The sequence below is a fragment of the Narcine bancroftii genome, unplaced genomic scaffold (assembly GCF_036971445.1).
Source record: "Narcine bancroftii isolate sNarBan1 unplaced genomic scaffold, sNarBan1.hap1 Scaffold_256, whole genome shotgun sequence".
Classification (NCBI taxonomy): domain Eukaryota; kingdom Metazoa; phylum Chordata; class Chondrichthyes; order Torpediniformes; family Narcinidae; genus Narcine; species Narcine bancroftii.
In genome coordinates this window covers 270299-276584 of record NW_027211991.1, presented here as the reverse complement: position 1 = coordinate 276584, position 6286 = coordinate 270299, and positions in this window count along the sequence as shown.

The window sequence follows — 6286 nt, the reverse complement described above, 5'->3', positions numbered from 1 at the left end:
CTCAGCCTTCCGGGTCCCCGTCCCCCCTCAGCCTTCCGGGTCCCCGTCCCCCCTCAGCCTTCCGGGTCCCCGTCCCCCCTCAGCCTTCCGGGTCCCCGTCCCCCCTCAGCCTTCCGGGTCCCCGTCCCCCCTCAGCCTTCCGGGTCCCCGTCCCCCCTCAGCCTTCCGGGTCCCCGTCCCCCCTCTGCCTTCCGGGTCCCCGTCCCCCCTCAGCCTTCCGGGTCCCCGTCCCCCCTCAGCCTTCCGGGTCCCCGTCCCCCCTCAGCCTTCCGGGTCCCCGTCCCCCCTCAGCCTTCCGGGTCCCCGTCCCCCCTCAGCCTTCCGGGTCCCCGTCCCCCCTCAGCCTTCCGGGTCCCCGTCCCCCCTCAGCCTTCCGGGTCCCCGTCCCCCCTCAGCCTTCCGGGTCCCCGTCCCCCCTCAGCCTTCCGGGTCCCCGTCCCCCCTCAGCCTTCCGGGTCCCCGTCCCCCCTCAGCCTTCTGGGTCCTGATCACCCTCACCCTTCTGGGTCCTGATCACCCTCACCCCTCTGGGTCCTGATCACCCTCACCCCTCTGGGTCCTGATCACCCTCACCCCTCTGGGTCCTGATCACCCTCACCCCTCTGGGTCCTGATCACCCTCACCCCTCTGGCGGGACCCCGTCACCCTTCTGGGTCCTTGTCCCCTCTCCCAGCAGCCTCAGCATTCCACTGCCCCCCTCAGCCTCGCGAGTCCCCGACCCCCCCCTCAGCCTCGCGGGTCCCCGACGCCCCCCTCAGCCTCGCGGGTCCCCGACACCCCCCCTCAGCCTCTCGGGCCCCGACCCCCCCCTCAGCCTCGCGGCCCCCGCCCCCCCACCTCAGGCTCGCGGCCCCCGCCCCCCGACCTCAGGCTCACGGCCCCCGCCCCCCCACCTCCGCCTCGCGGCCCCCGACCCACCTCCAACCTCGCGGGCCCCGACCCCCCCTCAGCCTCGCCGCCCCCGACCCCCCCCCCTCAGCCTCGCGGGTCCCCGACCCCCCCCTCAGCCTCGCGGGTCCCCCGACCCCCCCTCAGCCTCGAGGGTCCCCAACCCCCCCCTCAGCCTCGCGGGTCCCCGACACCCCGCCCTCAGCCTCGCGGGTCCCCCGACCCCCCCCTCAGCCTCGCGGGTCCCCCGACCCCCCTCAGCCTCGCCGGTCCCCCGACCCCCCTCAGCCTCGCGGGCCCCGACACCCCCTCAGTCTCGCGGGTCCCCCGACCCCCCTCAGTCTCGCGGGCCCGACCCCCCTCAGCCTCGCGGGCCCCGACCCCCCCCTCAGCCTCGCGGGCCCCGACCCCCCCCTCAGCCTCGCGGGCCCCGACCCCCCCCCTCAGCCTCGCGGGCCCCGACCCCCCCCTCAGCCTCGCGGGCCCCGACCCCCCCCTCAGCCTCGCGGGCCCCGACCCCCCCCTCAGCCTCGCGGGCCCCGACCCCCCCCTCAGCCTCGTGGGCCCCGACCCCCCCCTCAGCCTCGCGGGCCCCGACCCCCCCCTCAGCCTCGCGGGCCCCGACTACCACACACCCTAACGCCACCCCGACCCAAACTCCCTCACGGTTCCCCGGCCCCACCTCACAACCATCTCCCCGCCCGTTCCCCTCCGAGCTCCGGCCGCCCCGGACCCAAAGGGCGACCCGTGGAAACTCCCTCCTCCCTGGTCTCGCTCCCAAAATGCCCCGATTCCCGCCCGTGAAGCACCGACACGAACCTCTCCCGCTCGCGACCAACTGCTCCAATGGCGGGAAAGATCAACAACATGGCGGCCCCCAGGGGTCGCTCTCGCGAGAGCTTGGGCCACCCCTCCACGGGATCTCTTCGCCAGCCCAGTCCCACTGGGGAAGGGGCCGAGAGCTGCCTCGGGCCTCCAGTCCATCTCCCCTTCAGGCTGCACATTTCCACACCAGGACCTGCCCCACATTCCCCCCCAAGATTCCAGTCCATCCCACCTCCACCACCTTGGCCCAAAGCTCATTCCACGCTCCCACCCCCCTCTGAGGGAAGAAAATCCCCCTTCAATCTCAATCCATGTCCTCCTCTTTGAATCTCCCCCACTCTCCTTGGAAACAGCCTGTCCCCATGGACACGATCCGTCCCCCCTCACAATTTTCAAATCTTCCTCAATCTTCGACGCTCCAGGGAATAAAGTCCCAGCCTGTCCAACCTTCCCCTGGAACTCAAACCCCGAAAGCCAGACCACCTTCTTGTCCCTCTCCTCGACGCGCTGTCTCATTCCTATCCTTCCTCTCCTCCAGCCACCCAAACGGCACACAATGTTCCCAAGTTGGCCTCACCCATGCCTCGTCCAACTTCCTCGTGGCCTCCCACCTCCTGCACTCAATCCTCTCATTTCTGAAGGCCAAAATACCAGAAGCTTTCTTCACTCCCCCCACCCCCCCCCCCCATCTCCACATGGGACTCCACTTTCGGGCAGTTCTGTACCACAGTTCCTCAATCCCTTTGTTTGACAACACTCCTCAATGGTGTACCATTTAACATTCAAACTCTTACGTTTTAAGAATCAATTGCAGAGATCCATGGATGTGGGAAGTCAGGAGGGTTAGGGACTGGGTGCAGGTCGATGAGACTGGCAGAATGATATTTCACCATGAACGAGAAGGGCCGAAGGGTCCCTTTTCTTTGCTGTGGGGTTTCTAGGGTAGAGTTCACACCATTCTCAGGAAGGAGGATGAGCAGACAGGTGTCATGGTCCATGGGTAGGAATGGTGATGAGATCCTGCCAGGAGAGATGAGGGAGTTAAGTGCGAAGGTGAAGGGCACAACCAAGGGGTCTCTGTCTGTCTGTGTGCGTGTGTCACTACGTCTGTGTGTTTCTCTCTATGTCTCTGTGTGTCTCTGTGTCTGTGTGTGTGTCTCTGTGTGTGTGTCTCTCTCTGTGTCTGTGTCTCTCTCTCTCTGTCTGTCTATCGGTCTGTGTGTGTATCTGTGACTGTGTGATTCTCTGTGTCTGTGTGTCTCTGTCTGTGTGTGTCTCTCTGTGTCTGTTTGTGTGTCTCTGTCTGTGTCTCTTTGTGTGTCACTGTCTGTGTGTGTGTCTCTCTCTCCCTGTGGCACAATGTGTGTCTCTCTGTGTCTGTATGTTTGTGTGTCTCTCTCTCTCTGTCTCTTTCTGTGTCTCTGTATCTGTGTGTGTGTCTGTCTGTGTCTCTCTGTCTGTGTCTCTCTCTCTGTCTGTGTCTCTCTCTGTGTCGCTGTCTGTGTGTCTCTCTGTCTGTGTCTCTATATCTGTGTGTCTGTGTGTCTATGTCTCTGTGTGTGTCTCTCTCTATCTATGTCTGTGTGTATGTATCTGTGTGTGTCTGTCTCTCTGTGTCGTGTGTTTGTCTCTGTCTCTGACTGTGTGTGTGTCTGTCTCTTTGTGTCGTGTGTGTGTCTCTCTCTGTCTGTGTGTGTGTCTCTCTGTCTGTCTGTGTCTGTCTGTGTGTGTCTCTGTCTGTCTGTCTCTCGCTGTCAGTGTCTCTCTCTCTGTCTCTGTCTGTGTGTGTTTCTCTGTGTGTCTGTGTGTGTGTATCTGTCTCTCTGTGTCTGTGTGTGTGTGTCTGTCTGTCTGGGTATGTGTGTGTCGCTCTCTCTCGGTGTCTCTAATATATGCTTATTCATTACCCACCATTATCCATCCCTACTGGTGGTGCGGCTTTGTTCCCCAAGGCGTCCGTATTGGCTGCCCATAGACCATCTCTGCCCCAACGCATTCCTCGGTGTCACCTGCATTAAAATCAAGATGGCATCAGCACCTTTTTGGACACTTTTAGCTGTGTTTCCTCAGTTCTTCTGGCCAGTTTTGTGTTTCGTTCACACATTCCTGCTTCCTGGGGTTCACGGCACTCGTGGAAGATCGCCAGTTCCTGAAACAATTCTTCATTCATCTTATTTGTAACATTTTTACATTTAATTTAACATATGCATTAAAAAACTTAAATTTCTTGTTTGAAAATAAGATAAAATTAATGCATAGTGATTTAAAAAGTAACCCCTCCCACAGCTGCCCAATAGAAAACAATAAAGAGAGGAAACATCTAGATAGTATTTATAAAAATTGACCAAAACTCTCAAATAAAATCTTGGTTTTCTTGGTTTTAGGAGTCAGAAAGTTCGTGTTGGGTGGTTAAAACTTAATTCTGACAATTGGTAAATACACATCCCAAATCTTCAAAAGAGAAATTCAAATTTGTTCCGTGAATTCGATGTAATTATTTCAAGTGGGAATCAACGGCCTATTTCAGTGTGGCCATCGACCCATTCCCAAATACGCATCGGACTTCCAAGTTACTGCCACACATTTTAACCCTATAACAATTACAGCACAGAAACAGGTCACTTGGCCCTTCTTGTCTGCACTGAACAAAATACTCTCCTCTCGTACCACCTCTCTGCATTCCCCTCCCCTCCAATTTTCCCTGAAATGACAAAATGGACCCTGCCGCCACTATTTCTCCCGGAAGCTCACTCCACTCAGCCACCACTCTGAGTAAAGAAGTTCCCCCTCATGTTACTTCCAAACTTTTACCTCCTGTTTCAATCTCTGCTCCCGCAATGAAAAAAGTCTCTCCACATCAACTCGTTCTATCCTCCTAGTAATTTTAAAGACCTCGATCAAATCCCCTCTCAACCATCTACAATCCATAGAATAAAGACTTCATTTGCTGAATCTTTCTTTGTAATCTAGTTGCTGATATCCAGGTAACATTGACTTAAATCTTCTCTGCACCCTCTCTACTTTGTTGATAGCTTTCCTCTCATTTGGTGACCAGAACTGCACACAGTACTCTCAACAGGGCCTCACCAATATCTTGTCTAGTCTCAACCTCACTGCCCGACTCCCGTATTCTATGCTATGGTTGATCAAGGCCAGCTATTTGAACAGATTCTTTTCGAGGTACTCTCTGATTACCCTCCAATAATTAACCTATCACTGTCAGGCTCACCTGGTTGGCTTTTGAAGCCGTTTTTAAACAAAGGAACATTAGATTACATCCATTCCTCTGGCACCTCACCCGTGGATAAACAGGTTTTAAATATTTCTGTCAGAGCCCTTGCAATTTCTACTCTTCTTTCCCTCAAGGCCAAGGGAATATCATGTCAGACCTCCATCCACCAACAGACAAAAATCAGCCATCACAAGGTGAAGGCAGGACAGTAGACCCACCTCTCCAGCACGAGTCATGGATCAAGTGAGCACTGACTGCAAGAAGTTTCTACATCCTCTTGGTGTCTATGTGGATTTCCTCCCACACTCCACAGCTCAAGGTGGCCGTAAGTTCATTGGCGAATTGGGAAGCTCAAGACCATGGGGTGGAAGTGCACATTCTGGTCCTGGGGGCATCAATTCAATTCAACTGCACGGATGAACCTTTGGGCACGACCTGATCTTTTTCTGGTTTCAAACTCATTATTTTTGAAAATTGTATGTGCACCTCTAATGCAACACGACTGCTGCTAAACAGGCTTCTTGATGCATATCCATGACAAGAACTCGGGAGAATCTGATTTGGTTACTAGACTTTTGAACAGAACAGTGTCTGGACATTTTATCCCTAAACTGAAACTTTATAGACATACAGAACAAAAACAGGGCAAAACAAGCTTGTGTCTCACCAATACCACAATTCACAGACACTTTTTAAGTTCTCAAGGGTGGCAGAAAACAAAAAGAACAGACAAACTCCTTCCACACTGTCACTTTGAGAGCTTTGGACTCACCATGCTAGAAATATTGCCAAGCCATCACTCTCTCTCCAAATCAATGACCAAAAGTACTGGCTGAGCGATAGATTTGAGACATTTTACCCGCTATGTAGCAATCAGGCACAAGGGAAAGTGGTGCTTCCATTGTAAAGTATTTAGGAATCTCAGACCACAAACAACCTTCACCCCAAAAAACAAGCAATTCTCCACAATAAAACTAGGTTTCCTTCCTGTCTGCAAGCATCTGCTCTCTTGAGTCTGAATGGCACAACTGGGGAAACCGTTTCAAACCCATGACCTGAAACAGCATATTCTCTTCCCCTAATTGGAGCTGTCTTGAATTGGCCACCATTGCCCGAGCAAGAATGAACTGGGAGATCTCACACTTGCTCCTTCACAGGTGAGACCTCCCTGTTCATTGGAGCTCCATATTATCCATCTTGCTCTATTTTGTTAACCTTAATCAAGTCTCCTCTCATTCTCCAACACTCCCATGAAAAATAAAAATCATGTATCCTGAAGTTCGCGAGTCCGGACACCAGGTGGTGGTATTATACCTAGATCTCTCTCTCTCTCTCTCCCTC